The following is a 16,666-nucleotide window of genomic DNA, read 5'->3' as shown; positions in this document are numbered from 1 at the left end:
CAAGTACAAATACAAATACGTATCACATTGCTCCATTTCCATCAGTAGAAAAAAAAAAAGTTAATTTTTGTGGTAGAGCTGCATGCTTCTTACATTTTGCATGAGAGATAAGATATGATGAGCTAGTATGATACAATGCATCCTTCCATACATCCATTTTGAGCTGCTTATCCTCATAAGGGTCATGGGAGTGCTGGAGCCTATCCCAGCTGTCAACGAGCAGGAGGCGGGGTATACCCTGAACAGGTTGCCAGCCAATCGCAGGGCACATAGAGACAAACAGTCCCACTCACAATCACACCTGGGGGGCAATTTATAGTGTCCAATTAATGTTGCATGTTTTTGGGATGTGAGAGGAAACCCGAGTGCCTGGCAAAAACCAACACGGGTACGGGGAGAAGATCCAAACTCCACACAGGGAGGGTTGGGATTGAACCCTGGTCCTCAGAAGTGTGAGGCCAACGCTCTACAGTTGCACCAGTGTGACACCTGTTACTTGTGCTAAAATACCTAGACATCTCACACTTGTTCTGCTGTGTTCTGACCCCGATTCCTCGTCCACTGTGTCAATCTGTTTGTCCCCATAACTCTTCTCTGTCCACTGCACTTTTACTAAACATCAGAATGATTAAAAAGTAAAAATAAAAATAACCAGAGGGATTATTTCAAATAATGTTGTTCCAGCACAAAAGGCTTCACACCAGAGCCACCATTCTACAAGGCAATGCAGCTGAACAGGACAGGTTTTAAAAAAACAACAACTTTCATCCATCCATTTTCTACAGTATACCACTTGTCCTCATTAGAGCAACATGTGCTGGAGCTTCTCCCAGTTGGCTTTTGGTGCGAGGCATCATACATCCTGGTTTTTGCGTTATATTGTTAATTCCATTAGTTCTACTGTACTATATATCAAAATGACTCAAGACAATTAAAGACTAAAGCTAGTGATGGCCAAACACTTTTGCACAGCACTCTATATTTATTGCTCTTTTTAGGACTTTGATTTTATGCCTCTTGAAAGACTCTATTTTCCTCCAATCAGCCGGCCTCTTCTATGAGGTCCTTAAATAACACCGCGGCGAAAGACACAATCATGGGAATAATAGGTAGCTGTCTCACTTGCAGTCCATTTCAGGTTGGCTGAGTAGCCTCTCTGCTCAGGTTGCCTCCTGTTCTTCCATTATGTTAATGTGTCCAATGTCTGTGACTGAGGGGGCTGTTGACACAACAGAGCTTTCAACTGAAACTGATTTATAAAACTTCCTCATTTTGGTTATGCAAGGTTTTTGTGCATGAAAAGGAAAGTATTTTACAACATGTATCGAAATGCACATATTGACAGCAGGATCTTTCCCTCGAAGCAAAGGAACTCTTGGAGGAACCTTATTGTCTTCTCTTTATTTTGGAGCATTTCCCCTGATTGCATATATTCTAGTGCGTTCTTGTGGATGGATCAGATTTCAGTCTCTATATGCTGAAATCTAAACTTAAAGTATACCAGCAATGGGATTTTGAATTCGTCTCAGAGGTCCTTCAAGCAGGCTCACAATAAGATCAGCATTTTTTCATTCTTTCTTTTCATCTTTCGTTTGGTTGGTCAGAGCAAAACTGTTACAGCCAGGTTCGACTTGCAAAGCACATCTGTAGCAGTCTCCACACATTAGTAAATTTGAATTTCTTTATTAAACATAAAGAAAAAAAGAATACAATGATTTGCAAACAATGTTCACCCTATATTTAATGAAATCCACTTCAAAGACAAGATATTTGATGTTTCAACTGGTAAACTTTGTTTTTAGCAAATAATCATTAATTTAGATTTTTATGGTAGCAACATGTTCCAAAAAAGCTGGGACAGGGTCATGTTTACCACTGTGTTACAACACCTTTTCTTTTGACAACATTCCATAAATGTTTGGGAGCTGAGGACACAAATTGCTGAAGCTTTGTAGGTGGAATTCTTTCCCATTCTTGCTTGATGTACAGCTTCAGCTGTTCAACAGTTCGACGTCTCCATTGTCATATTTTATGCTTCATAATGTGCCGCGGATTTTCAATGGGAGACAACAATGGACTTTAGTCCCTGCAGTCTTTTACTACGAAGCCACGCTGTCGTAACACGTGCAGAATATGCTTTGGTGTTGTCTTGGTGAAATAAGCAGGGGCAAAAATGATAAAGGCATTGGTTGGATGGCAGCACATGCTTCTCCAAAACCTTCATGTACCTTCCAGCATTAATGGTGCCTTCACAGATGGTCAAGTTACCCACGGCAATGACGTCAAAGATGCCCAGCCCCATAACATCACAGATGTTCGCTTTTGAACTTTTCGTACACATCACTACAGAAGTTTTTTTTTCCTCTTTGGCCTGGAGGACACAGGATCCACAATTTCCATAAATAATTTAAAATGTGGACTTGTTGGACCACAGAACAGTTTTCCACTTTGCATCAGTCCATCTTAGATGAGCTCGGGCCCAGAGAAGTGTTTCTGGGTGTTGTTGATAAACAGCTTTTGCTTTGCATAGTAGAGTTTTAAGTTCCACTTACGGATGTAGCGCCACGCTATTTACTGACATTGCTTTTCTGAAGAATTGCGAAGCCCATGTGGTAATATTCTTTGCACAATTTTTTATGCAGTGCTGCCTGAGCAAAAGAAGGTCATGGCCAGTCAATGTTGGTATTTCGGCCTTGCAGCATACATGCAGTGATTTGTCTGTGAACATTTTGAATTGCTTGCAGTTGTATGTTGAGGAACATTGTCCTTAAACTTTTCAACTATTTTCTCACGTACTTATCCACAAAGTGGTGAATCTCCCCTCCATCTTTGCTTGTGAATGCAATTCAGGGAAGCTCTTTTTATACCCAATAATGACACCCACCTGTTCCTAATTAGCCTGTTCACCTATGGGATGTTCCAAACAGGAGCCCTCCTCACTTTCTCAGTCTTTTTTTTGCCACCTGTCCCATCTTTTTTTAGAATGCGTTACAGTCTTAAAACTCAGTTAATAATTATTTGCAAAAAACAAAAAAAGTTTACTGTTTATCTGTTTAGTAAATATCTTGTGTTTGTATTGTGTTCAACTATACATAGGTTTAACATGATTTCCAAATCATATTCTGTTTTCATTTGTTTAACACAACGTCACAACATCATGGGAATTAGGTTTGTAATACAGTATGTATAACGATATAGTGATCATATATCTATAGCTCATGAAGAATCAAGTTCTGTATGGTATGTCACTGAAGAAAGAAAAATGTTCCAACCATTTTTCTCTGGTGCTTGTGCTTAATAGGGACATAGGTGATGCTAGCTTTGGACAAGAGTGCGGCAGGGGCACACCCTGGACATGATGCCAGGCATTTGCAAGGCGCATTTAGAAAAACAACCATTCAGACTCACATTCACACTATGGGCAATTTAGAGTCTTAAATTAACCTAACATCCCTATTATTGGAATATAGGTGGAAGGGTTTTCTTTGCGTACTTCTCTATCAGATCTGTTGCCAGACCTCAGTATTAAGTGTGTGTGTGTGTGTGTGTGTGTGTGTGTGTGTGTGTGTGTGTGTGTGTGTTTGACATAAAAATAACTACTTGGGGAGAGGCACAATTCTTTTTATCTTACAGTCAGCAGCCTACATAGTTTTGATAATCTAAACCTGTACATTATTGCACTGAAATCATTATGTTGAACATAACCAAACTAACTGTGACGGACTACAACACCAGTCTGCATAATTTAAGGCAATGGTATCAAGACCCAGAAAACACTTCAGTGTTCAGCTTATGAGATTTAACACCAGAAGCGTCTCTCAAATTGAAAATCACTACGGTGATTGCAGTTTAAGGGCTCAACAGAAGGACGTGCAACACACATACACACACAAGGGCACACATTATGAGCAGTGCCTCAAAATGTTTGAGGTGGTGTCTCTTCATCAATGCATCCTTCCAATCAGGAAAATGGAAAATTCTGGGTGAGCTCCTTTTCAAAAACAAGCTGATTCATAGGTCTTGCGTCCAGATAGCATAGTGCACTGATTAAAAAGTGTTTTCAAACATTGCCATGGAAGCTCTTAAGGTTAGGTTAAGGTTGCAGGCTGTGACAAATTTAGGCAGCATATTGGTTGAATTGGGCATTTGAATGTGCTCAGTAGCTATTTATCGATTTTCCATTTTGAGAGAAAAAGGGGAGTCAACGATTTTTTTTCAACGCGAATAAATGACAAGCCAAAATATCTTTAAATCACATCAGTAGGTGGAATTCTTTCCCATTCTTGCTTGTTGTACAGATAGAGCTGTTCAAAAGTCCAGGATCTCCATTGTTGGAGTAAATATTTGCATGTAGAAATATTAGCAGATGAACGCGTTGTTGTAACCAACTACATTTCCAAAGTGATTTGTCCAATTCTGTCCATAATTAGTAATTATCAAACATACTCACAGATTCACTTTTATAATGATGCAGGACTGTTGTGAACCATTATGAGTCTCCGCTCCCCACCCCCGTCATAACAGGATGTTGCAGATTACGTTCTTATTAACCAAAAATAATTGTTTTTAATGTCGACTGATAAAGAGATGATCATTGGTATTTTTTAAACACAAACTAATAGTTATAGCAGTTATAATATTTAACTAATAGGGTTTTTATTTTTTTTTTTAAATGCACAAAAGATGTTTCTGGTTCAATGTAAAAAAAAAAAAACACACTGAGATAGGTCAGTCTCTCCTTAGAAACTTCAAAGTCCTGCTGTGCTTTAATACACAACGCCCAATTGTTGTCACTGTGATGTACCTTCCATTTCCCAGCAGGCGCATGAGGAACACTAGAACTTTGTCACCTTGCCCATTTTCTCCTGAAGCAACGGAGCATGTGTGCTTCACTGCTTGCGACTGGACCACGGCTGCAGAGACAGATTCTTCCTTGACTTGACTTGTAATGAGAGAGAGAGAGAGAGAGAGAGAGAGAGAGAGAGAGAGAGAGAGAGAAAGAGGGAGAGAGAGAGAGAGAGAGAGGAGAGAGAGAGAGAGAGAGAGAGAGAGAGAGAGAGAGATGACCCAGCCAAACACTACAAGTTAACAATGCTTTGAAGGGCAAAGATACATGTTTGGTTACATTTGGTGTGCAAAATCCCTTTTATTCACACTGTCAACAGTTTGGAGAACCTGCTGTAAAAAGGTGGAAATAAGTTAAATAAAAAGGATAGTTTTAACACTACTTTGTTGGTGATGTCACAAAGATATCAGTGTCATTTTGTATAAAACAAATGTGCTTTAATGAAGCTATGTAACGGGAAAATTACATTTCTCCTTCAAAGTATTAAACCACCAATGACGCACAATAAAAGTTTTAATACGCTTGCAGCTTCAAAGACATTTGTTTCCCTGCTTTATGAATGTCAGTGCAGCTGCTTGTTATTCAAAGAATTCTTTGGGCAGAATGATTTGAGCCCAAAGTCAAGAAGTTTAGGGAACCACTTCCCACATTGCAAAGTTAGGGCAGGGAGCACTGGCAGGAACAGCAAATCAAACAGACACATTCATCCATTTTCTTCCGCTAATCCTAAATTGGGTCTTGGGGCCAGCAACTTCAGTAGGGAAGCCCATACATCTCTCTCCCCAGCCACCTTGTCCAGCTCTTCTGCGAGTATTGCGAGATGCCAGCTGGAAGAAATTGCCTTTCCAGGGTGTCATAGGTCATGTCCTGGGTTTCTCCCCAGTGGGATGCGTCCAGAACACCTCACCAGGAGGCACGTTAACCAGACACTCGGACCATCTCACCTGCTCGTCTTGATGCGAAGGAGCAGCTGCTCAAATCTGAGAACCTCCTGATTAGTGGAAGTTCTAAACCTGGCTTTAACTCATTTCTGCTGCTTTTACGCCCTTCAAAACCCTCAACTCTTGTGACCGTAGGTGAGGGAGGGAATGTAGCTCGATCTGTAAATCGAGAGCTTTGCCTTGCAGCTGAGCTCCCTCTTTTCACCAACAGACTGATACAGAGTTGGAATCACAGCAGATTTGGCACCAATCTGTTTGTTGATCTTCCGCTCCATTCTACTTCAGTGGTGAACGAGAACCTTAAACACTTGGGGAAGTGTCTCCTTTGTGTGAAAAGGAAGGAGGGCACTCTTCCAACTGAGGATCAAGGCCCAAGATTTAGAGGATCTCAATCCCATCCCAACCACTTCATATTACGCTTAAGAATGCTCCAGTGAGAGTTGAAGAACATTGCTTAATCAAGCTAACAGAACCACATCATTTGCAAAACAATTAGGGCCACCAAACTATATGCCCTCAACACCTCAGCTGCATCTAGAAATTCTGTTCACGAGAAGAAGAACAACAACAAAATGACACAAACGGACAAACGCCAGCCATGATGAGGTCCAACCTTCACCAGAAACAAATCAATGCGGAAAAAAATTGACACGAGGCATACAGGGATAGAACAGCCCATATCATGGGGTCTGGCATCCCGTTATCACAGCACCACAGGATTTCTGGAAGGACAAGGTACAGCAGCTTCTTCGAATCCACAAAACACATGGAGACTAGTTGGGCAAACTCCCATGCACGCTCCATGAACTCTGACAAAGGTTTACCGCTGGTTCACTGTTTCACGGCCAGGACAAAAACCACAGTGTTGCTCTTGAATCTGAGATTTGACTTTCCGACGGAATCCATGAAAAAACCTAACTGGGGAGGTTGAAGAATGTGGTCAACTCTGTAGCTGGAAGACCACATCCAGTCTTCTAACCACTCTAGTCCAGCGGCTCTGTCCTGGACAATCACAAAATAAAGTAATTACTCCTTTACGAAGACTGTAACTGACCGTTTTAACTGTATACATCAATTAATCGCTTTTCATTTCCTCAAATAGTACAGCACAGCGACCTAAGTGGTTACCACATGGGTTCGGATCTCGGCTTCAGCCTCTCTGTGTAGAATGTGTGTGTAGAAAATGGTTCCAAGAGGGTGCATTGGAGGGATCCAAAATCATACTTTTCCTGCACTCCTTTTATCTCACTTCACTCGAGCGGCAAAACCTCTGAATCCAAGTTTGCAGTTTGAAGCAAAACGCAAAAATTAAAAAAAATTAATCGACTAAGCAACCACTCATAATTTGAAAAACACAAGTTAGGGTATTTGTAAGTCAAGATACTAATGTACAAACTTTTTTTTTTTTTTACCATGACACCATCCAGTTTATCTATTGGGATACTCTCCTGCTTCCTTTCAAAAGTGCACAGTCACCACTGAAAGTTGGTAGAAAATGCTGTTTGCTTCATTAAAAATGGAAGTGAACAGATGCTTTCTTTCCCCAAGTGTCCAGTGTGGCATTGTGGATTATCGTCTTCGGCTCTGTGTTCTGTGTGTAAGCACACTGAACCTGCAAAGATGCTACACACCCACACACACGCAGAAGTGTCTTTGCTGTCTCCTTGCATATTTTTGTGTTTTTTTTTTTCCTGGGAATTCCCCCCACCCCCACCCTCCTGAAACAGCTCCCCTTATTCACTGTACTTTTCATCCTTGAACACAGCAGTCAGGTAGTCTCTGAGGATTCACTGGAGAGAGAGGTGGGGGACACCAAAAAGAGAGAAAGGGAGAGAGGGAGAGTGTGGTGGAAGAAAGAGTAAAATAAAACAGTTTTGAAAGACTTTTAAGTAGCAAGCAGATTGCCGTTGGTGTGCTTGCCAGAGGGCAGAGTACCTTTTAAGCATACGGGATGAGAAATGATGTGGAGGGACTACAAAAGCAAAGTAATACATGAATAAGCAACGTACACATTTGCTCTGCAGGGGCAGCTCACCTCATCCAGGTCGCTGTTGAGAAACATTTGGAGTACTGGAGGAGGTCAGCAGCTTACAGGCTGTGAAAAGAATTTTTGGGAAGCGCGGCTGCGCCAATTGAGATGTCAGCCTTGACGCTAGGATTTGCATAGAAATGAGGAATAAATGAGGGGAAAAAAAATAACTGGCTGTAAAGGGATGACATCAAAATGTGACAAAATGTTATCCATATTGAATGAAACCTCATAGTCCTTGCGCTTCATATTTGATGTAGCAAATTTGAATCTGCTTTTGGCCGCTGCTGCATCAATTGAGGTCTCCGTGGTTAAGAATATGCCTTGTGACCAAAAACTCTTAAGGTCGATTCCCTAGACTGGCAAATCTGAACCTCAGTTTAGCATAGGGGATATCTTCCAGACCCACTCACAATGGTGAAAATACACAATCCAGAGAAACATATTCAAAAATATGTACTTTTATCCCTCTACATCTACAAATACCTTAGGGTCCACCTTCCTGACGACTTCACCTGGAGCCAAAACACTGTCTGTTCAAAGAGGCGCACTGATGTCTCTATTTCCTCTGGAAGACGTGATGTGACAAACTAAGGAGCTGGGTCTCAAGGATCTGCTACAGATGTGTGGTGGAGCACGTCCTCAGCCCCAGCATCATGGCTTGGCACAGCAGCTGCAATGAGGAAAGCATTGCAAAACACAGTGAAGACAGCTCAGAAAATATTGGGGGTGGCAGTCTCAGATGCAGAAAGAGGGCTGGCTGGAACCAAAGGATTCAACCCACCGCACACCCTCTTCTATTCTCTCGTCAGGCAGGAAGCCACAGAGCATCTGGTGCCCGACCACCAAGCTGAAGAACAGGCTGTTGGATATTAGACTCGAACAGTACTCTTCATCAGCCACCTCAGGCCTCATCATCCCTGCAAAATGAACAGTTGATTCTCTTTCAAGTCCAAATGACCAAGTAAATATCATGCGCAATTTCTTTTGCATCTACATTCTTACTGCTCTTGCATCTTTGCACACACACACAAATTGGAAAAAGCATTTCTAGTAATTGTATTTTATCTTGAACTTTTTTTTTCCAATTAAATGTTTACTTCACAAGCCTTGGGACTTAGAGGACTTATCTGGGACCTCGAGGATTGAATTTCATGGCATACCATAAATTAAATTCAATTCCTTGAATCCTAAACACATTAAAAGACACTGAAATACATTGTAAATATATTGGAAGATGGAAAAAGTTGCAAGCCTAAAAAAGCCTAGCTGCCACACTTCAAGCAGTACGAAACAGCCTATGATGTTAGCGACGGCAACAGCGACCGCCACCCAACAAAACTTATTAGATCGAATCACATAGATGGCCCATTTTAAGTTTAAAACTGCAAATTTGGCCAAAAGGAAACTGATTTGCATGTAAACAATGTTTGTCATTTTAATGTTTTTATTACGTTAACCTTGAATTAATGGATGCAGTTGCAGCCTGAATCAGGGGCGTCTAAGTCGAGCACTTTTTGCATCGACTGAGCCAATGAATTTTTAGACCTGAGGAAGACCATTTGGAGGATGACTCCAAATGATATTATTATTATTGTTAACATTTTTACATCCATCCATTGCCTTCCACTTATCCGAGGTTAGGGGTTGGGTCGCGAGTGCAGCAGCTTAAGGAGGGAAGCCCAGACTTCCCTCTCCCCAGCCACTCTGTCCGGGCGTTGCTGGCCCGGGAGACAAAGTCTCTCCAGAATGTCCTGGATCATCTACAAGGTCTCCTCCAGTTGGGACCTGCCTGTGTCCAGGGGTTATCCCCTTTCAAGAAGGAGCCCAAACTGTGTTGAGGTGACCCAAATTGTATTCAGTCTAGAATTTTGCACACCAGCTCGGGCTCTTTCCCTGCCAAAGGACTGATGCTCCACAACCATCGAGCCACTTTCTATAACTGGGAATCAAGGCAGCCAATCGGACAGCACCACGTCCAAGCTTGGCTCCAGAGGGGAACCCCGATACCCCACATCCGAGTGAGGGAAAACTAGGTCCACTAGTTTTACTTGTCATAAGGGGTTCTTGCAAGTGTTTTGTCTTGTCCCTTACCTTAGACCAGTTTGCCATGGGTAACCCTACCAGGGTCATGAAGCCTTCATACAATTTAGCTTTAAGGATCCTCAGAACACATCAAGCTTTCAACCATGATAAGGTGACGCCTCCAGGAAAGGGATTTTGATTATTACTGTACTGTATTTTTTTTTTATTCAATACATTATAAAAGTCTGGGTTCTTGTCAGAAAAGGCCCAGATCTTTTGTAACAGTATGATGTACAATATGAGTATTTCATCTCAGAACAAAGTAATATTAAAAACATTCTGGCATTTAATAAATGAAATGAGCTCTTTAAAAAGCCACAATTTGATTTGAGTAATAGACAACGCTGTTGGAAATGTTGTATAATAACTTAAAAAATAAATGAAAACAAACTAATCATGTAATAATTTATTGTTTTTAGTCTTACCTACACCAGGCTAACGTCTTTATAAAAAATAGCACATGTCCATCTATTGAAAAGCAGACGTTTGCAAACAGTGTCGGTCATAAACTAGCATTCAGCTACATTTAGCACACGTAGTTATGGCAATGAAAGCGACCTGGTACTGCCAGCATTTTGTTTAAAACTGAAGATATACACCCACTGGGGAAAAACTCAAAAGCGAGATTCACGTTCTCTTGAGTCTTGCTTGGTGACTGGCATATTTGGATGATGCCGTCTAATATACGGTGGCACAGGGATTCAACTGGAATTTTTTTTACTCATTACTGATGAGAAAGAAAGAATACTGACTGCCTTGACCTCCTTAGATATTCTGCCTGTGTCTTCATCGCTTCCATATCTTTATCAGACAGAAAGCAGTTAATTAACAATTAAAACACTAAGACGCAATTTAAGCCCTATTATGTCCACTGCGAGTGTCAGAGTAGATGTATAATTTGATGTAATGGACCACAGGGCTTCATTTTCTTCAGCACTTCCCAGCAAGTTCAGCAGTTCAAGCATTAAAGTTGACCTTGGGCACCTTCTACACAAAAAGAAACTTTACGACCCTCCATTTCAATTTGGAGCAAATTGCACTTCACCACTGTAGGAGGGTCCCTAGAGAAAAGAGGAAAAATATATTCTTTGCTGTGTCATTTTCAATCACTGTGCTCAAAGGGAATTGCAATTGGTGATAAAAGACAATCTCGCAGGAGAACTGTGGAAGCGCGTGAGAGCAAAATACATCTATCAAACTGTGGTCCCCTCACTCACGGAAGAGCTGTGAGTCGTAACTTTGGGGTCCTCAAAATAATTTGCCATTATTATGTCACATCATTTATACACATGGGGATTGGCATGCCAATAAAACAAACATAATAAACCAATTATTTCTCCCTACCGCTGCCAAATTAAAAGCTCTGATATAAATATGCATGAATAAAGTAGCGTTCTTGTTTCTATTAGAATAAAATGGACGTTGTTACAGGAATCATACTTTTAGAGATGTTTCAATCATTATAAAACATAAGAGAATTAAGTAATTTTAAAATTCACTTATTTTGAAAAAACAACTCATACAAATACACCTTTTTTACTTGATGAAATAATATTTTTGATCTCCAAATGATTCCAGCTGGTTGGATAACTTTTTCAAAATCATTTTGGTGGTATGGATATCTGTCCTTGTCATAGCTTCTGCAATTTGGTGAATTTGACAGATTAGCCAAGAGATGTTTCATGATCTGAACGTGATGAACGTGACGGTGTCACATCTGATTATTAATACATCACATACTGTACGAGCAGCATGGTAGACCAGTGATACCCAAACAGTGTGCCTGGGTACATTAGTGTGTCGTGAGTACTCTTCAGGTGTGCACTCTGGTTTTCTCTCACGTGCCAAAAACAAGAATGGAATATTAATCGAGGACACTAACTTGTCCATAGGTGTGATTGTTAACGGTTGTCTGTCTCCATGTGCCCTGCGATTGCCCGATGACAGCTGGGAATGGCTCCAGCACTCCTTGTGAGAATAAATGGTTCAGAAATTGGATGGATGGACATACTGTATGCATTTACTTCTGTCCTATACAGCATCAATGGCCAATACTCATAATAACACATTGTGGCTTTCAGGTGGAAAGGTTATGAGTTTCCAATGTCCATTTGTTTCAAGCTAAGAGGACACCATCTGCCAGAAAAATAACCTCCGTTATTTAAATGTGTGATAACAGGGGGTTGTGTAATAGGTTTGTTAAATAGTTAGGTGCTGGTACTTTTCAAGGTCAAAATGTAATCAAAAGACTTTACTTTTAAAAGACCGAGGAAGCCCTTCCAGCAAACACGGCGGTGTGCCACACGCCCACCATCTTGAGCAATCCAACTCAACTTTTTATTTGAACATATTTAAGAAGAATATTCAAGCTTCCCCTTGAGAGCTTTGTCTTGTCTGCCAATTTGGGCGTCCAGTGGGCGAGCGGTCCCCTCAATGTTTGTGTGGTCTGAAATGGCCTGCGTATTTTGTCACAATGTAAATTGGATTGAATCCACGACCAGACAGACTAAGGCGGAGGGAGTAGATTTAGAAAGTTTTATTACAGGTTGACACAGGTAAAAGATATCTAAGGCATGGTGGTGCAAAGGCAAGCCAAGGAGTGAGCAGAAAGCAGGTAGAGTGGCCTGGCGGCGTGACTGGAGGAGATAGGAGAGAAAGGCACAAGACGAACACTGGAGATAGAGAAGAACACAATCCAGTATGGTGTCAGGATGTAGGACAGTTACACAAAATACACCAAATTAAAAAAATGGAGGTACAGTACAAGCACTAGCTGGTGAGCCCCAGACAAGTCTCAATAATCTGGTGAACGCTGCAGCACTTGACGGGCTGTAATTGCAGTGATACTAGATGACAGGTGTGCCACACATGTGATGCTGACTGCTAGAGAGATGGGGGTGGAAAAAAAAGAAGAGACAAGCCACAAGGCGCCACCCAAGCTCCAAAGGAGAAACTGCTGGCATGGATCATCACACGTTCAAGTTAATGTCTCATTTTATATCCATCCATTTTCTAAGATGCTTATCCTCACAAGGGTTACAATAGTACTCCCGCCTATCCCAGCTATCATCGGGCAGGAGGTGGGGTACACCCTGAAGTGGTTTCCAGTTTTTTTTTTTTTTGCATGTGGGAGGAAACCTGAGTGCCTGGAGAAAACCCACGCAGGAATGGGGAGAACATGCAAACTCCACACAGGCGGGGCTGAATTTGGACCTTGGTCCTCACAACTGTGAGGCTGACGTTCTGTGACCTGTCACCGCAGATGCCTTTTATGGCCCTTTTACCAATCATGTGCTATTATGTAATGTAAGATTGTTAAGAGATCCCATTGTAAAACTTGTAAATGTATTGGCTTCTATTTTAATATATTTTACTCTGCTGTCTGCAGCCAGGTCGGCATTGCAAATACCTTACCGGGATAATGTTCATTAAATAAATAAATCAATGTCTTCATGGACAGTTTTTAATTACAGTACAGCAATGTAAAGTATGTCTGTACACTAGAAACATTTCTTTGTGAATTAATTTCCTTGGTAAACCCAAGATTTTCTGTATCCTGGAGGAGCTCTTGCCTGGGAAATATCATGATTGTTTTTTGTGTAACATAACTGCTCTTCTCAATTGTACGCAACCTTTGAATTCCTCCTGCATGTTCTACAGATGATTGTTACAATTAATTGGCAGCGGGATAATTAGGAGGTTGAGGGGTAAATTTTCCCTCGTAAGGGGTCCCTCGAAACTAAAAGTGTGGTTTAAAAGAGAATAGTTTGTTTAGTTGGATCACCCAGAACACAAACATCAAGCCGTATTGACAGCCTCTCTGACTTTGCTGCGGTACGCCAAAATCAACTGTATCCTCTCAGGTATGGAGTGTGAAAATCTTGCTCAGTTTGTCCCACACTAGCATTCCTGTTTTTCTGTGTGTACGCAGCCAAACAAGCATCCAGGATGTCATCTTTGATTCCACAGAGGAGCGTGATATTACAATTGTTCTTTTGTTGAGGTAAGGAATTCATAAGCGAATTTGCTGGTCCCACAAGTAGGGATGCTAACGGATCCTCGGCAGGTCTCGTCTTTATCAGCATCCTCTTTCTGGGGATGAATGGTAACTCCTCTGCAGTCACTTCATTATGAAGAACAATAATTAAGCCCCAGTGGATGTATGTTTCAGCTTCACTTCCTTCTCCCGCTTCCTATCGAGTCGGGAATGCCACGTCAAGTTTCCTCTATTTTTAATAATAATAATTGAAAATCATGCGAGATGATGGATTATGTTTGGTAAACATTGGGATTTGGCAAAAACGTCACAATTGTCACTTTGTCTATAGGCCAAGGAAGAACCTATAAAATGTTGAGTACAGGGGATTCGAATTAGGAAAGTCCCAACCAAGGCCCAAACATTAGATTGCTAACTCTCTCTACATGTGCAGACATTCAACAATACCTACTCAGCCTAGAAGTGTTAGCGTAAGCTAGCAACCAATGTTAGCAATCTTACTTTCTAAATTTCAGAGGTACGATGAAATGTAAAGCGTGAAACTGTTTTCAAGGTGAAAGAATTGTGAAACAATTTATTACTATTTTAGTTATTGTTCAAATTGTTTTATCATGCATTTGTTTGTTAGTCTTGCTCTGAATTCTTCTCCCTGTGAGCTGCGTGCGAGACTTAGTGTGACACAGCAACACCTGGGAAGCGATGCCCCCTTGCCAACCTCAAGCAGATACTCCCGTACAATGGGAAGCGATGTCTCCATTGCAACCACAGCACGTTTCCCTGCTGACCTTAGGCAGATACTCCTCAACACAGGGAAGCAATGTTACCCTTCCACCACATGCGGATAATCACAAACCCCAACAACATGTCTTTAAACAATTCCCAGTTTTTTAACGTAGGTTTATCAAGATGGTGTCCAACCTTGGAGAAACATGTACCTTAGTGTTGATGTTGGGGTGGGTGTAGCCATCTTTACTGTGTAACCATGTAACCTGAGAAAGCAATAAAGAAAAGGTACAACACTTTGGCTGACTCAGAACGTGGTTTGGAGGTGCAGCTGGTCAGCCAAACCCGTTTTCCTCATGAGCCGATTAAAGACCTCTTCATTGTCCCTAATTAATTGCATATTCAGTCCAGCGGTTGGGTGTCGAACCTGACAGTTACTCGTTGGAGTGGTGCTACAGCACCGGACAATTCTTCGTACGTCATTCACGGTAACTTTTCATAACTTTTTGGTCTGATATCATATTGTAAATGTTATCACATAATGGTATGCATGTGGTTGTGTATAACCCTTTCAGCAGCATATATTTGAATACAAACGATTGAGTAACACATGTAAAAAGATAATAGAATAATACGCAGGTAGTATACAGTACATTGTTTATGTTCTCCAAAGAATGACTTACATTACTGGTGAGTTGTGACGTTCTCTCTGTTCTTTGTCCATTTATCTCTATTATAACTGCCCAAGGTGCACATCAGTAGCAGCATATTGGTTGTATTTAAGAAAAAAGTTTGAAAAGAACAATTTAATTACTGTATTTAAATTCTAGCAAATCATGACATTACTGTTTGCTTTTACAAAGTGTAATTTTACTGACGGGACCCAAAATGAACGCGTCGAGAAGTTGGCCGGTAGATGAAAAAAATTTGCCAGCCAAACATATTTTTTTACCAGTTAAATTATTGTATCATTTTATACAAGGCTGCCAAAGATATCAAAAATTGTCATCCTAAAAATAACATTTTGAATTACAGTATTATGTTCGATGTAAACTGAGAAAAGTTACAGCAACATTAAACAATAAAGAAAAACTTGTTTTATTTAACATCCATAAAGTCTGGCCTCACAGTCCTCGTGCAACAACTTTTACAACCTCCATAGGGATCATGCTCCCTGGCAAGTGTGCGTCTTAAATTTTTCATCACGGAACACTTTTAAAGGACTTTTAAACAGCCTGACGTTGTTATTTCATTTTGCTTGATTTCAAAGGGCTTGGATTTTGCTTTGTAAACCTGCTTATTATTGTACTATGACATTATCTGAATGTCTTTCGCTTGTAATGTCAGAGCTGTTTTATGCCTCTTTTTTTTTAGGGCTGTCCAATGTGGAAAAAAAAAAAAAAAAAATCATGATTAGCTTTTTCAATTGACCCATTTCAATTATTATCACAATTATTTTATATTGTTTTTAAACAGACAGTTTTAAAGGATCTATATTGAAGACTAAAGAAGCCAATTCTGAGGAATTCATTTTATTCATGCCTTTCTTTAACAATCCTCAGAGTCGATATAACAGTAAACCAAATATATCAGAATACTCACGGTGAAAATAAAATACATCTACAAAAATATAAGACCACTTTTCACTCAAGTTTACAGCGAATGTAGAAAAATATATGTAATTTTGGCGATACAAAGAAACTGCTCCCTTGGGGATACTGAAGACACCTAGAAGTGTAAAGATTGGTATTCTCCAGTTATAATGCTACTTAACTTAACATTGTTGCCAATTCCAAAGGGGCATCATTTATCATAACAGTACAGATTAACTAGTTGTCCCATTTTACAAACCAGTTGAATAATAAAATGATTGATTGTTGTTACATTGGACGGTGGATCAGCTGGTAAAGCGTTGGCCTCACAGTTCTGAGGTCCTGGGTTCAATCCTGGACCCGCCTGTGTGGAGTTTGCATGATCTCTCTGTGCCTGCGTGGGTTTTCTTCGGGCACTCCGGTTTCCTCCCACATCCCAAAAACATGCAACAT

The sequence above is a fragment of the Syngnathoides biaculeatus genome, chromosome 7 (genome assembly GCF_019802595.1).
Source record: "Syngnathoides biaculeatus isolate LvHL_M chromosome 7, ASM1980259v1, whole genome shotgun sequence".
Taxonomy (NCBI): Eukaryota; Metazoa; Chordata; class Actinopteri; order Syngnathiformes; family Syngnathidae; genus Syngnathoides; species Syngnathoides biaculeatus.
Note: the sequence above shows the minus strand (reverse complement) of the source record.